At 37.8% G+C, this 10,000-nt stretch overlaps 42 pseudogenes; all 42 read right to left on the bottom strand.

The window, feature by feature from the left end:
• The window catches only part of LOC148496574 (5S ribosomal RNA), a 119-nt pseudogene extending 62 nt beyond the window's left edge, over positions 1-57 (bottom strand).
• Positions 58-173: 116 nt separating this feature from the next.
• LOC148496573 (5S ribosomal RNA) lies at positions 174-292 on the bottom strand (annotated as a pseudogene).
• Positions 293-408: 116 nt separating this feature from the next.
• On the bottom strand, positions 409-527 carry LOC148496572 (5S ribosomal RNA; annotated as a pseudogene).
• Positions 528-643: 116 nt separating this feature from the next.
• Positions 644-762, bottom strand: LOC148496571 (5S ribosomal RNA; annotated as a pseudogene).
• A 115-nt stretch (positions 763-877) lies between these two features.
• Positions 878-996, bottom strand: LOC148496570 (5S ribosomal RNA; annotated as a pseudogene).
• Positions 997-1,112: 116 nt separating this feature from the next.
• LOC148496569 (5S ribosomal RNA) lies at positions 1,113-1,231 on the bottom strand (annotated as a pseudogene).
• Positions 1,232-1,347: 116 nt separating this feature from the next.
• Positions 1,348-1,466, bottom strand: LOC148496568 (5S ribosomal RNA; annotated as a pseudogene).
• A 115-nt stretch (positions 1,467-1,581) lies between these two features.
• LOC148496567 (5S ribosomal RNA) lies at positions 1,582-1,700 on the bottom strand (annotated as a pseudogene).
• A 116-nt stretch (positions 1,701-1,816) lies between these two features.
• On the bottom strand, positions 1,817-1,935 carry LOC148496566 (5S ribosomal RNA; annotated as a pseudogene).
• A 351-nt stretch (positions 1,936-2,286) lies between these two features.
• Positions 2,287-2,405, bottom strand: LOC148496565 (5S ribosomal RNA; annotated as a pseudogene).
• Positions 2,406-2,521: 116 nt separating this feature from the next.
• Positions 2,522-2,640, bottom strand: LOC148496564 (5S ribosomal RNA; annotated as a pseudogene).
• Positions 2,641-2,756: 116 nt separating this feature from the next.
• LOC148496563 (5S ribosomal RNA) lies at positions 2,757-2,875 on the bottom strand (annotated as a pseudogene).
• A 116-nt stretch (positions 2,876-2,991) lies between these two features.
• Positions 2,992-3,110, bottom strand: LOC148496562 (5S ribosomal RNA; annotated as a pseudogene).
• Positions 3,111-3,226: 116 nt separating this feature from the next.
• LOC148496561 (5S ribosomal RNA) lies at positions 3,227-3,345 on the bottom strand (annotated as a pseudogene).
• A 116-nt stretch (positions 3,346-3,461) lies between these two features.
• On the bottom strand, positions 3,462-3,580 carry LOC148496560 (5S ribosomal RNA; annotated as a pseudogene).
• Positions 3,581-3,696: 116 nt separating this feature from the next.
• Positions 3,697-3,815, bottom strand: LOC148496559 (5S ribosomal RNA; annotated as a pseudogene).
• Positions 3,816-3,931: 116 nt separating this feature from the next.
• On the bottom strand, positions 3,932-4,050 carry LOC148496558 (5S ribosomal RNA; annotated as a pseudogene).
• Positions 4,051-4,166: 116 nt separating this feature from the next.
• LOC148496557 (5S ribosomal RNA) lies at positions 4,167-4,285 on the bottom strand (annotated as a pseudogene).
• Positions 4,286-4,400: 115 nt separating this feature from the next.
• Positions 4,401-4,519, bottom strand: LOC148496556 (5S ribosomal RNA; annotated as a pseudogene).
• A 115-nt stretch (positions 4,520-4,634) lies between these two features.
• Positions 4,635-4,753, bottom strand: LOC148496555 (5S ribosomal RNA; annotated as a pseudogene).
• A 115-nt stretch (positions 4,754-4,868) lies between these two features.
• On the bottom strand, positions 4,869-4,987 carry LOC148496554 (5S ribosomal RNA; annotated as a pseudogene).
• Positions 4,988-5,103: 116 nt separating this feature from the next.
• On the bottom strand, positions 5,104-5,222 carry LOC148496553 (5S ribosomal RNA; annotated as a pseudogene).
• Positions 5,223-5,338: 116 nt separating this feature from the next.
• LOC148496552 (5S ribosomal RNA) lies at positions 5,339-5,457 on the bottom strand (annotated as a pseudogene).
• A 116-nt stretch (positions 5,458-5,573) lies between these two features.
• On the bottom strand, positions 5,574-5,692 carry LOC148496551 (5S ribosomal RNA; annotated as a pseudogene).
• Positions 5,693-5,807: 115 nt separating this feature from the next.
• LOC148496550 (5S ribosomal RNA) lies at positions 5,808-5,926 on the bottom strand (annotated as a pseudogene).
• A 116-nt stretch (positions 5,927-6,042) lies between these two features.
• Positions 6,043-6,161, bottom strand: LOC148496549 (5S ribosomal RNA; annotated as a pseudogene).
• A 116-nt stretch (positions 6,162-6,277) lies between these two features.
• LOC148496548 (5S ribosomal RNA) lies at positions 6,278-6,396 on the bottom strand (annotated as a pseudogene).
• Positions 6,397-6,512: 116 nt separating this feature from the next.
• LOC148496547 (5S ribosomal RNA) lies at positions 6,513-6,631 on the bottom strand (annotated as a pseudogene).
• A 115-nt stretch (positions 6,632-6,746) lies between these two features.
• LOC148496546 (5S ribosomal RNA) lies at positions 6,747-6,865 on the bottom strand (annotated as a pseudogene).
• A 116-nt stretch (positions 6,866-6,981) lies between these two features.
• On the bottom strand, positions 6,982-7,100 carry LOC148496545 (5S ribosomal RNA; annotated as a pseudogene).
• Positions 7,101-7,216: 116 nt separating this feature from the next.
• On the bottom strand, positions 7,217-7,335 carry LOC148496544 (5S ribosomal RNA; annotated as a pseudogene).
• A 116-nt stretch (positions 7,336-7,451) lies between these two features.
• Positions 7,452-7,570, bottom strand: LOC148496543 (5S ribosomal RNA; annotated as a pseudogene).
• A 116-nt stretch (positions 7,571-7,686) lies between these two features.
• On the bottom strand, positions 7,687-7,805 carry LOC148496542 (5S ribosomal RNA; annotated as a pseudogene).
• Positions 7,806-7,921: 116 nt separating this feature from the next.
• LOC148496541 (5S ribosomal RNA) lies at positions 7,922-8,040 on the bottom strand (annotated as a pseudogene).
• A 116-nt stretch (positions 8,041-8,156) lies between these two features.
• On the bottom strand, positions 8,157-8,275 carry LOC148496540 (5S ribosomal RNA; annotated as a pseudogene).
• Positions 8,276-8,391: 116 nt separating this feature from the next.
• On the bottom strand, positions 8,392-8,510 carry LOC148496539 (5S ribosomal RNA; annotated as a pseudogene).
• Positions 8,511-8,626: 116 nt separating this feature from the next.
• LOC148496538 (5S ribosomal RNA) lies at positions 8,627-8,745 on the bottom strand (annotated as a pseudogene).
• A 116-nt stretch (positions 8,746-8,861) lies between these two features.
• LOC148496537 (5S ribosomal RNA) lies at positions 8,862-8,980 on the bottom strand (annotated as a pseudogene).
• Positions 8,981-9,096: 116 nt separating this feature from the next.
• LOC148496536 (5S ribosomal RNA) lies at positions 9,097-9,215 on the bottom strand (annotated as a pseudogene).
• Positions 9,216-9,331: 116 nt separating this feature from the next.
• On the bottom strand, positions 9,332-9,450 carry LOC148496535 (5S ribosomal RNA; annotated as a pseudogene).
• Positions 9,451-9,565: 115 nt separating this feature from the next.
• Positions 9,566-9,684, bottom strand: LOC148496534 (5S ribosomal RNA; annotated as a pseudogene).
• A 115-nt stretch (positions 9,685-9,799) lies between these two features.
• LOC148496533 (5S ribosomal RNA) lies at positions 9,800-9,918 on the bottom strand (annotated as a pseudogene).
• Between the last annotated feature and the right edge of the window lie 82 nt (positions 9,919-10,000).

The following is a 10,000-nucleotide window of genomic DNA, read 5'->3' as shown; positions in this document are numbered from 1 at the left end:
GCATAGCTTCCAAGATCAGACAAGATTGGGCATGTCCAGTGTGGTTTGGCTGTAGGTGCTCAAAAACATTAACTTTAGACCTCTATTACTTCTTAACTCAAGTAAACTCATTGATAAGTTGAAAAAATTAAATGTAAAATGTAATAGAAAAGAATGTTATGGCTGTATAAAATTACCTACAGCACCTGGTATTCCCAGGTGGTTTCCCATCCAAGTACTAACCAGGCCCAACACTGCATAGCTTCCAAGATCAGACGAGATTGGGCATGTCCAGTGTGGTTTGGCTGTCGGTGTTCAAAAATATTAACTTTAGACATCTATAACTTCTTAACTCATGTAAATTCATTGATAAGTTGAAAAAATTAAATGTAAAATGTAATAGAAAAGAATGTTATGGCTGCATAAAATTACCTACAGCACCTGGTATTCCCAGGTGGTCTCCCATCCAAGTACTAACCAGGCCCAACACTGCATAGCTTCCAAGATCAGACGAGATTGGGCATGTCCAGTGTGGTTTGGCTGAAGGAGCTCAAAAGCATTAACTTTAGACCTCTTTTACTTCTTTACTCAAGTAAATTCATTGATAAGTTGAAAAAATTAAATGTAAAATGTAATAGAAAAGAATGTTATGGCTGCATAAAATTACCTACAGCACCTGGTATTCCCAGGTGGTCTCCCATCCAAGTACTAACCAGGCCCAACACTGCACAGCTTCCAAGATCAGACGAGATTGGGTATGTCCGGTGCGGTTTGGCTGTAGGTGCTCAAAAACATTAACTTTAGACCTCTTTTACTTCTTAACTCAAGTAAATTCAATGACAAGTTGAAAAATGAAATGTAAAATGTAATAGAAAAGAATGTCATGGCTGTATAAAATTACCTACAGCACCTGGTATTCCCTTGGGGTCTCCCATCCAAGTACTAACTAGGCCTACCACTGCAAAGCTTCCAAGATCAGACGAGATTGGGCATGTCCAGTGTGGTTTGGCTGTAGGCGCTAAAAAAAATTAACTTTAGACCTCTTTTACTTCTTAACTCAAGTAAATTCATTGATAAGTTGAAAAAATGTAATGTAAAATGTAATAGAAAAGAATGTTATGGCTATATAAAATTACTTACAGCACCTGGTATTCCCAGGTGGTCTCCCGTCCAAGTACTAACCAGGCCCAACACTGCATAGCCTCCAAGATCAGACGAGATTGGGCATGTCCAGTGTGGATTGGCTGTAGGTGCTCAAAAGCATTAAATTTAGACCTCTATTACTTCTTAACTCAAGGAAATTCATTGATAAGTTGAAAAAATTAAATGTAAAATGTAATAGAAAAGAATGTTATGGCAGTATAAAATTACCTACAGCACCTGGGATTCCTAGGTGGTCTCCCATCCAAGTACTAACCAGGCCCAACACTGCATAGCTTCCAAGATCAGACGAGATTGGGCATGTCCAGTGTGGTTTGGCTGAAGGAGCTCAAAAATATTAACTTTAGACCTCTTTTACTTCTTAACTCAAGTAAATTCAATGTTAAGTTGAAAAATGAAATGAAAAATGTAATAGAAAAGAATGCTATGGCAGTATAAAATTACCTACAGCTCCTGGTATTCCCAGGTGGTCTCCCATCCAAGTACTAACCAGGCCCAACACTGCATAGCTTCCAAGATAAGACGAGATTGGGCATGTCCAGTGTGGTTTGGCTGTAGGTGCTCAAAATCATTAACTTTAGACCTCTTTTACTTCTTGACTCAAGTAAATTCATTGATAAGTAGAAAAAACTAAATGTAAAATGTAATAGAAAAGAATGTTTTGGCTGTCTAAAATTACATACAGCACCTGGTATTCCCAGGTGGTCTCCCATCCAAGTACTAACCAGGCCCAACACTGCATAGCTTCCAAGATCAGACGAGATTGTTCATGTCCAGTGTGGTTTGGCTGTAGGTGGTCAAAAGCATTAAATTTAGACCTCTAATACTTCTTAACTCAAGTAAATTCATTAATAAGTTAAAAAAATTAAATGTAAAATGTAATAGAAAAGAATGTTATGGCTGCATAAAATTAGCAACAGCACCTTGAATTCCCAGGTGGTCTCCCATCCAAGCACTAACCAGGCCCAACACTGCATAGCTTCCACGATCAAACAAGATTGGGCATGTCCAGTGTGGTTTGGCTGTAGGTGCTCAAAAATATTAACTTTAGACATCTAAAACTTCTTAACTCATGTAAATTCATTGATAAGTTGAAAAAATTAAATGTAAAATGTAATAGAAAAGAATGTTATGGCAGCATAAAATTACCTACAGCACCTGGTATTCCCAGGTGGTCTCCCATCCAAGTACTAACCAGGCCCAACACTGCATAGCTTCCAAGATCAGATGAGATTGGGCATGTCCAGTGTGGTTTGGCTGAAGGAGCTCAAAAACATTAACTTTAGACCTCTTTTACTTCTTAACTCAAGTAAATTCATTGATAAGTTGAAAAAATGTAATGTAAAATGTAATAGAAAAGAATGTTATGGCTATATAAAATTACTTACAGCACCTGGTATTCCCAGGTGGTCTCCCGTCCAAGTACTAACCAGGCCCAACACTGCATAGCCTCCAAGATCAGACGAGATTGGGCATGTCCAGTTTGGATTGGCTGTAGGTGCTCAAAAGCATTAACTTTAGACCTCTATTACTTCTTATCTCAAGGAAATTCATTGATAAGTTGAAAAAATTAAATGTAAAATGTAATAGAAAAGAATGTTATGGCTGCATAAAATTACTTACAGCACCTGGTATTCTCAGGTAGTCTCCCATCCAAGTACTAACCAGGCCCAACACTGCACAGCTTCCAAGATCAGACTAGATTGGGTATGTCCGGTGTGGTTTGGCTGTAGGTGCTCAAAAACATTAACTTTAGACCTCTATTACTTCTTAACTCAAGTAAATTCATTGATAAGTTGAAAAAATTAAATGTAAAATGTAATAGAAAAGAATGTCATGGCTGTATAAAATTACCTACAGCACCTGGTATTCCCTGGGGGTCTCCCATCCAAGTACTAACCAGGCCTACCACTGCAAAGCTTCCAAGATCAGACGAGATTGGGCATGTCTAGTGTGGTTTGGCTGTAGGCGCTAAAAAAAATTAACTTTAGACCTCTTTTACTTCTTAACTCAAGTAAATTCATTGATAAGTTGAAAAAATGTAATGTAAAATGTAATAGAAAAGAATGTTATGGCTATATAAAATTACTTACAGCACCTGGTATTCCCAGGTGGTCTCCCGTCCAAGTACTAACCAGGCCCAACACTGCATAGCCTCCAAGATCAGACGAGATTGGGCATGTCCAGTGTGGATTGGCTGTAGGTACTCAAAAGCATTAACTTTAGACCTCTATTACTTCTTATCTCAAGGAAATTCATTGATAAGTTGAAAAAATTAAATGTAAAATGTAATAGAAAAGAATGTTATGGCAGTATAAAATTACCTACAGCACCTGGTATTCCCAGGTGGTCTCCCATCCAAGTACTAACCAGGCCCAACACTGCATAGCTTTCAAGATCAGAAGAGATTGGGCATGTCCAGTGTGGTTTGGCTGTAGGTGCTCAGAAACATTAACTTTAGACATCTTTTACTTCTTAACTCAAGTAAATTCATTGATAAGTTGAAAAAATTAAATGTAAAATTTAATAGAAAAGAATGTTATGGCAGTATAAAATTACCTACAGCACCTGGTATTCCCAGGTAGTCTCCCATTCAAGTACTAACCAGGCCCAACACTGCATAGCTTCCAAGATCAGACGAGATTGGGCATGTCCAGTGTGGTTTGGCTGTAAGCGCTAAAAAACATTAACTTTAGACCTCTTTTACTTCTTAACTCAAGTAAATTCATTGATAAGTTGAAAAAATTAAATGTAAAATGTAATAGAAAAGAATATTATGGCTGTCTAAAATTATCTACAGCATCTAGTATTCCCAGGTGGTCTCCCATCCAAGTTCAAACCAGGCCCAACACTGCATAGATTCCAAGATCAGACGAGATTGGGCATGTCCAGTGTGGTTTGGCTGTAGGTGCTCAAAAGCATTAAATTTAGACCTCTATTACTTCTTAACTCAAGGAAATTCATTGATAAGTTGAAAAAATTAAATGTAAAATGTAATAGAAAAGAATGTTATGGCAGTATAAAATTACCTACAGCACCTGGGATTCCTAGGTGGTCTCCCATCCAAGTACTAACCAGGCCCAACACTGCATAGCTTCCAAGATCAGACGAGATTGGGCATGTCCAGTGTGGTTTGGCTGAAGGAGCTCAAAAACATTAACTTTAGACCTCTTTTACTTCTTAACTCAAGTAAATTCAATGTTAAGTTGAAAAATGAAATGAAAAATGTAATAGAAAAGAATGTTATGGCTGCATAAAATTACCTACAGCACCTGGTATTCCCAGGTGGTCTCCCATCCAAGTACTAACCAGGCCCAACACTGCATAGCTTCCAAGATCAGATGAGATTGGGCATGTCCAGTGTGGTTTGGCTGAAGGAGCTCAAAAACATTAACTTTAGACCTCTTTTACTTTTTACTCAAGTAAATTCATTGATAAGTTGAAAAAATTAATTGTAAAATGTAATAGAAAAGAATGTTATGGCTGCATAAAATTACCTACAGCACCTGGTATTCCCAGGTGGTCTCCCATCCAAGTACTAACCAGGCCCAACACTGCATAGCTTCCAAGATCAGATGAGATTGGGCATGTCCAGTGTGGTTTGGCTGAAGGAGCTCAAAAACATTAACTTTAGACCTCTTTTACTTCTTAACTCAAGTAAATTCAATGATAAGTTGAAAAATGAAATGAAAAATGTAATAGAAAAGAATGTTATGGCAGTATAAAATTACATACAGCTCCTGGTATTCCCAGGTGGTCTCCCATCCAAGTACTAACCAGGCCCAACACTGCATAGCTTCCAAGATCAGACAAGATTGGGCATGTCCAGTGTGGTTTGGCTGTAGGTGCTCAAAAACATTAACTTTAGACCTCTATTACTTCTTAACTCAAGTAAACTCATTGATAAGTTGAAAAAATTAAATGTAAAATGTAATAGAAAAGAATGTTATGGCTGTATAAAATTACCTACAGCACCTGGTATTCCCAGGTGGTTTCCCATCCAAGTACTAACCAGGCCCAACACTGCATAGCTTCCAAGATCAGACGAGATTGGGCATGTCCAGTGTGGTTTGGCTGTCGGTGTTCAAAAATATTAACTTTAGACATCTATAACTTCTTAACTCATGTAAATTCATTGATAAGTTGAAAAAATTAAATGTAAAATGTAATAGAAAAGAATGTTATGGCTGCATAAAATTACCTACAGCACCTGGTATTCCCAGGTGGTCTCCCATCCAAGTACTAACCAGGCCCAACACTGCATAGCTTCCAAGATCAGACGAGATTGGGCATGTCCAGTGTGGTTTGGCTGAAGGAGCTCAAAAGCATTAACTTTAGACCTCTTTTACTTCTTTACTCAAGTAAATTCATTGATAAGTTGAAAAAATTAAATGTAAAATGTAATAGAAAAGAATGTTATGGCTGCATAAAATTACCTACAGCACCTGGTATTCCCAGGTGGTCTCCCATCCAAGTACTAACCAGGCCCAACACTGCACAGCTTCCAAGATCAGACGAGATTGGGTATGTCCGGTGCGGTTTGGCTGTAGGTGCTCAAAAACATTAACTTTAGACCTCTTTTACTTCTTAACTCAAGTAAATTCAATGACAAGTTGAAAAATGAAATGTAAAATGTAATAGAAAAGAATGTCATGGCTGTATAAAATTACCTACAGCACCTGGTATTCCCTTGGGGTCTCCCATCCAAGTACTAACTAGGCCTACCACTGCAAAGCTTCCAAGATCAGACGAGATTGGGCATGTCCAGTGTGGTTTGGCTGTAGGCGCTAAAAAAAATTAACTTTAGACCTCTTTTACTTCTTAACTCAAGTAAATTCATTGATAAGTTGAAAAAATGTAATGTAAAATGTAATAGAAAAGAATGTTATGGCTATATAAAATTACTTACAGCACCTGGTATTCCCAGGTGGTCTCCCGTCCAAGTACTAACCAGGCCCAACACTGCATAGCCTCCAAGATCAGACGAGATTGGGCATGTCCAGTGTGGATTGGCTGTAGGTGCTCAAAAGCATTAACTTTAGACCTCTATTACTTCTTATCTCAAGGAAATTCATTGATAAGTTGAAAAAATTAAATGTAAAATGTAATAGAAAAGAATGTTATGGCAGTATAAAATTACCTACAGCACCTGGCATTCCCAGGTGGTCACCCATCCAAGTTCAAACCAGGCCCAACACTGCATAGATTCCAAGATCAGACGAGATTGGGCATGTCCAGTGTGGTTTGGCTGTAGGTGCTCAAAAGCATTAAATTTAGACCTCTATTACTTCTTAACTCAAGGAAATTCATTGATAAGTTGAAAAAATTAAATGTAAAATGTAATAGAAAAGAATGTTATGGCAGTATAAAATTACCTACAGCACCTGGGATTCCTAGGTGGTCTCCCATCCAAGTACTAACCAGGCCCAACACTGCATAGCTTCCAAGATCAGACGAGATTGGGCATGTCCAGTGTGGTTTGGCTGAAGGAGCTCAAAAATATTAACTTTAGACCTCTTTTACTTCTTAACTCAAGTAAATTCAATGTTAAGTTGAAAAATGAAATGAAAAATGTAATAGAAAAGAATGCTATGGCAGTATAAAATTACCTACAGCTCCTGGTATTCCCAGGTGGTCTCCCATCCAAGTACTAACCAGGCCCAACACTGCATAGCTTCCAAGATAAGACAAGATTGGGCATGTCCAGTGTGGTTTGGCTGTAGGTGCTCAAAATCATTAACTTTAGACCTCTTTTACTTCTTGACTCAAGTAAATTCATTGATAAGTAGAAAAAACTAAATGTAAAATGTAATAGAAAAGAATGTTTTGGCTGTCTAAAATTACATACAGCACCTGGTATTCCCAGGTGGTCTCCCATCCAAGTACTAACCAGGCCCAACACTGCATAGCTTCCAAGATCAGACGAGATTGTTCATGTCCAGTGTGGTTTGGCTGTAGGTGCTCAAAAGCATTAAATTTAGACCTCTAATACTTCTTAACTCAAGTAAATTCATTAATAAGTTAAAAAAATTAAATGTAAAATGTAATAGAAAAGAATGTTATGGCTGCATAAAATTAGCAACAGCACCTGGAATTCCCAGGTGGTCTCCCATCCAAGCACTAACCAGGCCCAACACTGCATAGCTTCCACGATCAAACAAGATTGGGCATGTCCAGTGTGGTTTGGCTGTAGGTGCTCAAAAATATTAACTTTAGACATCTAAAACTTCTTAACTCATGTAAATTCATTGATAAGTTGAAAAAATTAAATGTAAAATGTAATAGAAAAGAATGTTATGGCAGCATAAAATTACCTACAGCACCTGGTATTCCCAGGTGGTCTCCCATCCAAGTACTAACCAGGCCCAACACTGCATAGCTTCCAAGATCAGATGAGATTGGGCATGTCCAGTGTGGTTTGGCTGAAGGAGCTCAAAAACATTAACTTTAGACCTCTTTTACTTCTTAACTCAAGTAAATTCATTGATAAGTTGAAAAAATGTAATGTAAAATGTAATAGAAAAGAATGTTATGGCTATATAAAATTACTTACAGCACCTGGTATTCCCAGGTGGTCTCCCGTCCAAGTACTAACCAGGCCCAACACTGCATAGCCTCCAAGATCAGACGAGATTGGGCATGTCCAGTTTGGATTGGCTGTAGGTGCTCAAAAGCATTAACTTTAGACCTCTATTACTTCTTATCTCAAGGAAATTCATTGATAAGTTGAAAAAATTAAATGTAAAATGTAATAGAAAAGAATGTTATGGCTGCATAAAATTACTTACAGCACCTGGTATTCTCAGGTAGTCTCCCATCCAAGTACTAACCAGGCCCAACACTGCACAGCTTCCAAGATCAGACTAGATTGGGTATGTCCGGTGTGGTTTGGCTGTAGGTGCTCAAAAACATTAACTTTAGACCTCTATTACTTCTTAACTCAAGTAAATTCATTGATAAGTTGAAAAAATTAAATGTAAAATGTAATAGAAAAGAATGTCATGGCTGTATAAAATTACCTACAGCACCTGGTATTCCCTGGGGGTCTCCCATCCAAGTACTAACCAGGCCTACCACTGCAAAGCTTCCAAGATCAGACGAGATTGGGCATGTCTAGTGTGGTTTGGCTGTAGGCGCTAAAAAAAATTAACTTTAGACCTCTTTTACTTCTTAACTCAAGTAAATTCATTGATAAGTTGAAAAAATGTAATGTAAAATGTAATAGAAAAGAATGTTATGGCTATATAAAATTACTTACAGCACCTGGTATTCCCAGGTGGTCTCCCGTCCAAGTACTAACCAGGCCCAACACTGCATAGCCTCCAAGATCAGACGAGATTGGGCATGTCCAGTGTGGATTGGCTGTAGGTACTCAAAAGCATTAACTTTAGACCTCTATTACTTCTTATCTCAAGGAAATTCATTGATAAGTTGAAAAAATTAAATGTAAAATGTAATAGAAAAGAATGTTATGGCAGTATAAAATTACCTACAGCACCTGGTATTCCCAGGTGGTCTCCCATCCAAGTACTAACCAGGCCCAACACTGCATAGCTTTCAAGATCAGAAGAGATTGGGCATGTCCAGTGTGGTTTGGCTGTAGGTGCTCAGAAACATTAACTTTAGACATCTTTTACTTCTTAACTCAAGTAAATTCATTGATAAGTTGAAAAAATTAAATGTAAAATTTAATAGAAAAGAATGTTATGGCAGTATAAAATTACCTACAGCACCTGGTATTCCCAGGTAGTCTCCCATTCAAGTACTAACCAGGCCCAACACTGCATAGCTTCCAAGATCAGACGAGATTGGGCATGTCCAGTGTGGTTTGGCTGTAAGCGCTAAAAAACATTAACTTTAGACCTCTTTTACTTCTTAACTTAAGTAAATTCATTGATAAGTTGAAAAAATTAAATGTAAAATGTAATAGAAAAGAATATTATGGCTGTCTAAAATTATCTACAGCACCTAGTATTCCCAGGTGGTCTCCCATCCAAGTTCAAACCAGGCCCAACACTGCATAGATTCCAAGATCAGACGAGATTGGGCATGTCCAGTGTGGTTTGGCTGTAGGTGCTCAAAAGCATTAAATTTAGACCTCTATTACTTCTTAACTCAAGGAAATTCATTGATAAGTTGAAAAAATTAAATGTAAAATGTAATAGAAAAGAATGTTATGGCAGTATAAAATTACCTACAGCACCTGGGATTCCTAGGTGGTCTCCCATCCAAGTACTAACCAGGCCCAACACTGCATAGCTTCCAAGATCAGACGAGATTGGGCATGTCCAGTGTGGTTTGGCTGAAGGAGCTCAAAAACATTAACTTTAGACCTCTTTTACTTCTTAACTCAAGTAAATTCAATGTTAAGTTGAAAAATGAAATGAAAAATGTAATAGAAAAGAATGTTATGGCTGCATAAAATTACCTACAGCACCTGGTATTCCCAGGTGGTCTCCCATCCAAGTACTAACCAGGCCCAACACTGCATAGCTTCCAAGATCAGATGAGATTGGGCATGTCCAGTGTGGTTTGGCTGAAGGAGCTCAAAAACATTAACTTTAGACCTCTTTTACTTTTTACTCAAGTAAATTCATTGATAAGTTGAAAAAATTAATTGTAAAATGTAATAGAAAAGAATGTTATGGCTGCATAAAATTACCTACAGCACCTGGTATTCCCAGGTGGTCTCCCATCCAAGTACTAACCAGGCCCAACACTGCATAGCTTCCAAGATCAGATGAGATTGGGCATGTCCAGTGTGGTTTGGCTGAAGGAGCTCAAAAACATTAACTTTAGACCTCTTTTACTTCTTAACTCAAGTAAATTCAATGATAAGTTGAAAAATGAAATGAAAAAT

The sequence above is a fragment of the Taudactylus pleione genome, unplaced genomic scaffold, assembly GCF_031769625.1.
Source record: "Taudactylus pleione unplaced genomic scaffold, aTauple2 ptg000550l, whole genome shotgun sequence".
NCBI lineage: Eukaryota > Metazoa > Chordata > Amphibia > Anura > Myobatrachidae > Taudactylus > Taudactylus pleione.
The sequence above is the reverse complement of the archived record's forward strand: the minus strand, read 5'-3'. Positions and strand labels throughout refer to the sequence as shown.